Genomic DNA, 9,155 nt, shown 5'->3' on the forward strand with positions numbered 1-9,155 from the left:
ACCAAAGACTTATTATCATTATAATTATGTCTAACCACTAAGGCGCCTTTTGTATTAGACTTTCTAGTATATCATAAATACATTTTGATGTAATATTTTTATCCATAATGGAAGTAATATTTATGTTTTTTATTATTTTGTATTGTTCAATGTATGTTCAATAACTGTGATCCAACATTCTAACGTCGCACAACCCGACGTTTCCGCCGCCGGTCGGGGGTGTGACAAACTGTGTGAACTCTCTTCGTCAGCAATAGCATACACAACAAGCAATATACTATTGCTAGCATCTTTTGTGACAACAACAATCATTTTTCCTCTAAGCAAACCCTTAAAATCGAAGCCATCAACTAAAATAGTAGGTCGTCATATATGAAAAACATTAATAGCATGTCCAAAAGCCCAAAAAAACATATTTGAATGTCGTTACATGTGATGATCTATTTGGACAATGAAACCACTGCACAATTGTATCACAATTTGAAGGCTACAAAGCTGCAATATACTTGGGAAACTCATCAAACTTACTCTCCCAAGTTCTATATATACTATATATGGCTTTCGCCTATCATGTCATGCTTATCATAAAAAACATCAACATTTAGACTATTTTTAATATGTGACAGTATAGTTTTCACTAGATAAACAACATCCTTGCAATTGAATGGAGGTTGTATGAGCCAATAGTTGTAGAGTTTAGATTTTTGTTATGATTGCCGATACATGATCCAAAACAATTGTGTACATCCACCCAACGAGTAATCTTCCACATGTGATGATTTTTATTCTTATTTGAACGAATATACCATACACAACGTGGTGTATAGTGCATACTAATAGAGCCTTCTCCTTCATTGGCTAGTCTTACACACACACACACACAAACACACACACACACATACACACTCGTGTAGGCAACATATTAAGGATACACCGAAAGGAGTTTTCATAAACCACCACCGAATCAAGGGCCAAAGATCAAGCCAGAACCTTTCAATTTCTCATCGATAATTCCATCAATGCGTTGTTTCATCTCATCGGAAAGATAGTTTCTCCAATCTCCACTCACACCTTTCCTGAAAAATTCACGATTCTTCACCTCCACCTTACCAAACGTTTCAACACCTTTCTTATTCACCTCCAGATTACTCAAATTTTCAAAGCTACACAGCTTCACAATGTTCTCCACCACCCCTTTCTCCACTTCCTCTGCCGTGAATGGCACACCCATGAACGTCGCTAACCTCTTCACCACCACCTCTGGTTGCCTCTTCACTTCCTCATACTTCAAAAACATAATCTTCTCTGGTGACTCCAAACTCGCTCTCCAGTACGACAGAACATGTTCCCAAAACGGCCTGTAGTCCGAAACCCCTTCACAGAAAAGATCAAACGCTTCATCAAAGGAAAACAAAGGCAGATCTTTCTCTCTAAGTTTGCTCATGAAAAACCATTTTGAAACCAAAACATCTTTTGGCTCTCGACAGATGTAAACGGACTTGCATGAAGCCATGGATTTCGGTAAGAGGTTGCGAGGGAAGTGGGTTGCAAAAAGTCGGGGAGAAGACATATGTGTGAAGTCAGTTATGGGGAAGGTTTCGCATTCACTGTCGAGAAAAGGAAAACTGCTCTGTGGGCCATGGTGGTGTAAGTAGTTGTTGGAGAAGCTGTAGAGGTGGCGGGTAAGGGTGGAGAAGATGAGGGCTTTAAGCCATGTGGTTCCTGATTTCATGAAAGAGGCCAAAAAGATGTCAGTGGGTTGAGGTTTGAAGTAAGCGTGAAGAAGCAAGTTGGCTTTGATGTATTCGGGGCTTATCCAGAAACCATTGTAGTTGTAGATGTGTTCCACCCTCCATCCATTACCTTTGGGCATTGTTTCCATCAAGTGATTGTAATCCTTGCGGATCTTGTTGTAGTGATCTTCATGTTCTTTGGATTCTACTGGTGTTTGTGGAATTAGAGATTGATCAGAAGTGGACATGATGAAGAAACATAGAACAAAGTGTACTAATTTGTTGTAACGTAAGTGTGATCTATGTGGCTATATATTAACACAAACAAATTGGTAATAATTGACATATACTCTTGACACTGAATTAGAGCATCTCCAATGGTAATTTTTTTTATAGCTTATTATTATTGACCTTTATTTTTTTATAACTTATTACCATTGGAGCATAGAACTTATTTGCTATTTTTAAATATTGATACTTCTATACTTTATCATTTAACCCCCTCATACTTTAGTTATATTTCATTTACCTTTCTATATATCTTTTAGTTTTAAATATATTTTATTTATTTAATAATTAATTATTTATATTAAATATTTAATGACATTTCTTTTATGAAATATAAATTTATAATGATTATATAATTTTTTCAATATTTTTATTACTATTCCATAATAGTTTTTTCGTATTAATTTTTCCAAACAATATGTTGTAATATATTTATTTTGAAACAATGTATTATAATATTTTTAATAAAATTAAAATACGTGTGTTTAAAAAAGAATAATTAAATAAGACGGTTTTATAGAGCATTTTAGATAAATATGGATAAATTAGTTAAAATTTTATTAAAAAAAAGTTATTTGATGGGGTTAACCATTGGAGTGGTTATTTAATTATAGGTTAATTTATTATAATGATGATGTGACAATAGTTTTAAGTCTTAATATGAATTAACCATTGGAGATGCTCTTAGTGTCCCAATGTCCGAGTGAAACGTGTGCCATATATTGATTATCTGTCTATTGTTTGTACTTATTAGGCCTCTCGAATTATATAAATTTCAAAACATAACCCTATACATGTCTTTTTCTTAATTTTGTTTTAAGCAAACGAATAAGATTATTTTATGTCTATATTTGATTATTTAACTTACTTTTGTACACATACAATAATAATCGGCTACTCCAGGTTAAACAGAATAAAGGACTTTAATATAATTTTCGATATGTATACATTTAGTCCTTATTTTTGTGTAGTCTTTATTTTTATGCACATTCAATACAACGGTAATATCAAACGCTTATGTTATGTTGCATGATATGAAACATGATTATAATATTTTGTACATTTTCTACACATACTTATATTATTATTCTCCTTTATATCATAATATCAAACATGTGTAAAACGATATTTCATGAAACACAAAAAGTCGGTACATTTTCTTCAAAAACTTAGTAATATTCTATTTTACCGTATGATATCAAACATGTTTAAACTGACATTCCAAGAAAAAAAAAGTAATAATATTTGGGACATTATCAGCAAAAATAAGTTACATTGTACATAACACTAGAAAATTTCAATTTAACTACGGAAAAATTTCATAGCAAAAAGCTGAAATTCCGGAACTAAAGCTGAATAACTACGGAATTTGCTACGCAATTTATCAATTAGACTTCGTAGCTATATTTCTTGTAGCAAAGTGTTTAGCTACGGAATTATAATTTCGTAGCAACTTTGCTATGACAGTTTCTACGACATTTATTTTGTTGCATATTTAGTTCCTTAGCATTTTTGTAGCATATTCCATAGAAATTTTTCCGTAACCAATTCCGTAGCAATTTTTTAGTTGTAGCAAATTCCATAGCGATTTTTCCGTAGCCAATTTCGTAGCAATTTTTCGGTAGCAAATTTCATAGCAATTTGTCCGTAACCAATTCCGTAGCATTTTTTCCGTAGCCAATTCCATAGCAATTATTTCATAGCAAGGTCCGTAGCAATCCTTCCATAGCTAATTCCGTATCAATTATTCAATAGAAAGTTCCGTAGCAATTCTCCCATAGCAAGTTCCATGGCAATTATTCCATAGCAATTGTTGCATACAATTATTCGATAAAATTTGGTTATTCAATTCGATTATTTGTATCAATTTATAAAAATATAATTAACATAAAACCAAAAGTAATAAAGTATTTATATAGAAACTAAAAGAAATATCCAACACATCAAAAAATACATATTTCGAAATCAAAAGTCGCTACAAATTAAACAAAAAACACCATTCGATATATAATATTCTATCACCATTTTTGTATGTTGTTTTCATTGCAATGTTGGAGCACCTTTCTTTTCTATTGATTATCACCATATGCTCTCCTCTTAATATGAATTGTGACATCTTTCCCGAAATAAATGGATGGTAAATTACAAAAAATAGTAATGTACTTATGTATTTATACCATTCAAGACAATGTACTAATATTTTTACCCACAATAGCAACAAACTATCATTTCTTACTAATATAGGCAACTATTTTCACATTGATGATGACATGGCAGCAACCGGTGCGGCGGTGCCACATCATCATTTTATAGGTTTTAAGTTGCAAAATACAAATTACATTTGACTGATTTTGGGGTAGGTAAAACTGAAGTTGAAAGTATATAAGTTAAGTATTTTCTATTATATGGACTTTTTAATGAAATAGATATTGGAGAGGGGTCAAAGTCTGTTGTTAAAAAAAACCCAACAACAAAAATAAGACAAAAGATGAAATATATAACCTTACAGTTGGTTCGAGAGCGAGATGGAAGTAAAGTTGGCCTTAAATGCCACAACATGCATATAGAGTAGAGAAATAGAATTAAAATGTTATTACCCTGATTTGAACCATATAAGCTTAACCAAAATCAGAGCTTCTGTATTCTGATGAGAGTGATTAGAATTATGCTAGACCCCTCGACAATATTCGAAAAAACTATATACCTAACACATATCAAACGAATTACTAGAAAATGAGCTAAATTCAACACGTAATCAGTTAACTCCAATCCAGAAATTGATAATCTCAACCAAAATCGCAAAACCTGCAAAATCAAATTTAAAATAAACTTGATTAAAAATCAATACGTTGTATGTTAATAATGACCAAAACTAAAAGTACTTCAATTTTGCCATTTTTGTAATTATATTCAACCTTTTTAATAAATCAACCAAAATATAAATCACAGTAATTACTCACAATGAAACCACTAGAAATCAACGCAATATCATATAGCTCTTAATGCCCCCATCATTACTCATGCGTCATTCGTAAATAAATTATAATCATATTATTTTCTTAAATAAAATATTTTTTTAAATAAATCTTACAATCAGTCAATGTCTGAATGATTAGATGTTCATTTGTATGCTTTTAGCCTTTACAAGTGAGTCTAGGTGCAGCCAAGAAGAGCCTTGGGTGAGGCAATTCAGAAGATGGCATATCAGGAACTCAAAATCTTGTGTAATATAGTAACAATTACAATGGTGGTGTAGTGGGTCATCTATACAAGGAGTTGGAGCCAAAAAGACTTGATTTTTATGATAATGCTAAAACTATTATTAGACAATAACATGTGCCTTATTTGAAAGAAATGGAAGAATTTCTTTATTTTCTGTCAATTGTGATATAATGTATATTACACAAAAAAGTAATTTTTTTGATCTTTTGATTTAGATCATTAGATGAATATCATTTGTTTCAAGTTTTAGATTGTATAATCTATTTAGAGTATGGTTTCTTGATTAGGATTGCGTCATCTAGTTTTTGATCAATGTATGTTTAGTTCTTAACTCCAAGCAAGCAAGCAATAATCTCAGTCAAATAACATGTTTCTAGTTAAAAATATGAAAATTGAACTAGTCAATGAATGCACAGTGTTTTATGTGAACCTTATATTTTTCTCTAATTTATGCTTTATCTTTTTGGTATGATTTGCAATGTTGATGGTTCTTTTAATACTGAGCACTAAGCTAATTAACACTACAATAATTAAGCAATATGTGTCATGAACTTTTTCACCCTTAAACAAATTAACTCAAACACAACCTTTTGAGAAGCTACTATGGTGTTCATAGTTCTCAAAAGCTAAACATTGTTCGAGAGGATCTAATTTATGAAACAAATTATTGGAAATTTGCTCAAATGGACAAAACTACTCTATAGCAATAATACTTACTGAAATTTGACTTCACAAAGACTCAATTTAATAAGTAGTTAGCAAATCTTCTAGAACTTAATATTCTTGCTAAAAATGTTTTAGTTTTTTCGTGACTAGAATAGAGAAAAATGGATGGAACATACCTAGCGATTGATGGAGCACAGGGCGATAGTGGAGCAGACAAGTGGATTTACAGGATTTGGGGGCGAAGCACGGCAGAGGATGTTTGTAGTTCACGTCGGGATGCTTATTACCGACCTCTAATTTGTTCCTGAAACCTCATCAATGGAATTCACCAATGGAAGTCAAACTCAATGAAATCTCTTCGTCGGAGTTACCTGATCTTCTCTGGAAAGTGGATGCTATGGCGAAAAAATGTTTTCAAGCACAAATCCAACCTCACCTTTTATCTATGTACACTCAACTTAGGTAACACCGCAACTAATCAATTCGTATACATGACAATTACACATATGTACTGATCCGACTCTAGATTAAACTTGATCCGCCTAGTTTCTTCGCCGGAGTTACTGCTTGCTGGCTAACAGATGCAGTGGAGATTAGACTCCCCCTACCATCGACTCAACTTCCGACCTCTGTAATCAAATAGCTGAAATCCTTTGTAACCACTTCACCAGAGCACTTCATTCAATCACCAAACCTTCGCCGAAAATCTAAGGAGTGAATGTCTAGTTCTCTTCCTCTTCTCTCTCTCTCTCTCTCTCTCTCGTTTATATTGAAGCTACATCAGCCACATCGGAGTGTTACAGCCGAAAAAACCTCATAGAAGCAATCCATGCTAGGGATCGAGAATACTTAGTTCTTCATCTCCTGTGGTTTGAAATGGCATTGCTTCTGTCTACCCTAGATCCAGAATCTCTCTTCGAGAATAAATTTTAAGAACACGTGAAAGTAGTCTGAGCATTGCCAAACTTGATTCCATTTATTTAATTTAAACCCGTTATATTCTCATCTTTACTCTAAGCCCTCTAATACTTAATTTACCAAATTACCCTTCAAATGTTTTTATATTTTCACTAATTCACAGTTCCTAAAATGGAATTGGTCCGGTTTATAATTTGTATAAAACATTTATCAACTAAAATACCAAATATTCTTAACTGATATTACTAGTTTGATAGTGGAGACCATCCTCTTTAATCTATCATGATTACTTTCTCTTTTTTTAACTGCCCTAAAAATAATTTTCTATTTTTTGCTACGGAAACATATTCCGTAGCTACTTGACTACGGAATATGTTTCCATTCCTATTTTAAAAATTCAAAAAACATCTTGTATACACAAGTAACTATGGTTAAGATTTTCGTAAAAAGTTTCATAGTAGCTTAGCTATGGAATTTTATTGTGTAGCAAAGTAGCTACGAATTTCAATTTCATAGCCAACTACCTACGAATTTTAATTCGGTAGCTACTTATGTAGCTAACTAGCTATATATATGAATTCTATAGCAAGTTTCATAGCGAACTAGCTATGACCAACAATTATGTTGCATATTTTGTAGTAAAATAGCTACGGACTTTTGATTTCGTAACAACTATTTAGGATTTAGCTACGGAATGCAATTTTGTAGCCATTTTCGTAGCAAAATAGCTACAACCAGCCATTCAGTAGCATATTTCGTACTTAAATAACTACTGATTTTGATTCCGTAACAACTTTCCGTAGCTATTTAGGATTTAGCTATGGAATGCAATTCTGTAACCATTTATGTAGCAAAATAGCTACGGCAAGCCATTCCGTAGTATATTTCGTAGTATAATAGCTATAGATTTTGATTACGTAGCAACTTTCCGTAGCTATTAAGAATTTTATAGAAATCGAGCATTTCTTCTTCCACAGGATGAGTTTTACCTACTATTATGAGGCAATGAAGAGGTTGACCAAAGTCAACTATTCTTAATTACTTCATTGACCCAGCCACCACCTTTTGTTTCTCACTTCCTAGCCTTACAAACCCCACATAGTGTGTCTTTATTATAAGCTGCCCAAATAAAAATAAATAAATAAATAAATAATACCTCCTTTTTTCTATATTAAACAAAAAATAAAAAATAAAAAATAAACAAATCAAGGAAATTACCTGGTTCTCCACATAGTTGTTCAACCTCTAAGAGTTGATCAATAGCAACTTCAATTGTCATGAAACTAGGAGGCTCGTATTGCTTTTTTCCTCTAAAACATAATAAAAAAATATTTAAAAAGTTGAAAAATATTTGTCATTGTATCCAAAAAATGAAAACTACACATTCTCACATGCATAATGATTCCAATGAAGGTTCTTTAACTCGTATATCTGCAATGCCAATGGAATTATTAGTACCTAAGGGATAAATACTCATTTATGCAACAATTTCTCATAATATTGTTACCTAACAAGAATAGAGTATGTAGCCCTAGTCCTCGATTCTTTGAATTTTCTCATAAAAACTATCAGGTCTCCATGTTTGTGTAAAGAAAGGTAATGAAACAGTTTCTCCATAATGATAAAGTTGTAAGCCACATACTCCAACTGCATTCATTACTGATGCATTATATATCATCTTCACTTCCACCTCCAATTTCTTTGCCCTTACAACCACATCACTATGTGTTGGTCAAGGGTTGAGTACTCATGGCGTAGGAGCTAAGTATGCTGGGCATACTTAGTTGGGTTGACTTTTTGTTGACTGTTGACTTTCCATTGACTGTTGACCTAGTTTGACCTTAGGGGAATTTTGGGTATTTTTTTATGAAGCATAAGGTCTGGGTCTCTCCCTGTGTTCAGGTGATCTGTGGAGTTGACTAGTGGAGCGATATTCTTTTCTGCCACCTATACGGATTTGCGAAGTGAGTTTTCCTCACTGTACTTATGGGTCGAAGGCACCAAGGTCGGCCCATTGGATTAGAAATTTTGTTATGCAATAGTATGTTATTGTGTTGTAGTGATCTGTTAGATCGGTATCCTAGTATATAGGATGATGCTATGCTTAGTGATCTGTAAGATCTGTCTGTTTGTCTGTTGACTGGTTATATATGTTTATCTGATATGTATATGTCGACATGTTATGTGTGGTTGGGTTGAGGCGGACCAGTGGAGACCGAAGGCCAAGAGACCCAGGGCGGTCTGGATAAACTGAAGGCCCGTGAGGCGGACCAGTCAAGCTGAAGGCCCGGAGAACGGTCCAGATAGGCTGAAGGCCCGGTGAGGCGG

At 33.2% G+C, this 9,155-nt stretch overlaps 2 pseudogenes; both read right to left on the bottom strand.

Annotated features, from left to right (window-relative positions):
• Positions 1 to 461: 461 nt before the first annotated feature.
• On the bottom strand, positions 462 to 2,000 carry LOC145156271 (flavonol 3-sulfotransferase pseudogene; annotated as a pseudogene).
• A 2,776-nt stretch (positions 2,001 to 4,776) lies between these two features.
• LOC145157292 (putative diphthine methyl ester synthase) lies at positions 4,777 to 8,550 on the bottom strand (annotated as a pseudogene).
• Positions 8,551 to 9,155: the final 605 nt, after the last annotated feature.

The sequence above is a fragment of the Lactuca virosa genome, chromosome 2, assembly GCF_052849685.1.
Source record: "Lactuca virosa cultivar CGN04683 chromosome 2, Lactuca_virosa_CGN04683_v6, whole genome shotgun sequence".
Taxonomy (NCBI): domain Eukaryota; kingdom Viridiplantae; phylum Streptophyta; class Magnoliopsida; order Asterales; family Asteraceae; genus Lactuca; species Lactuca virosa.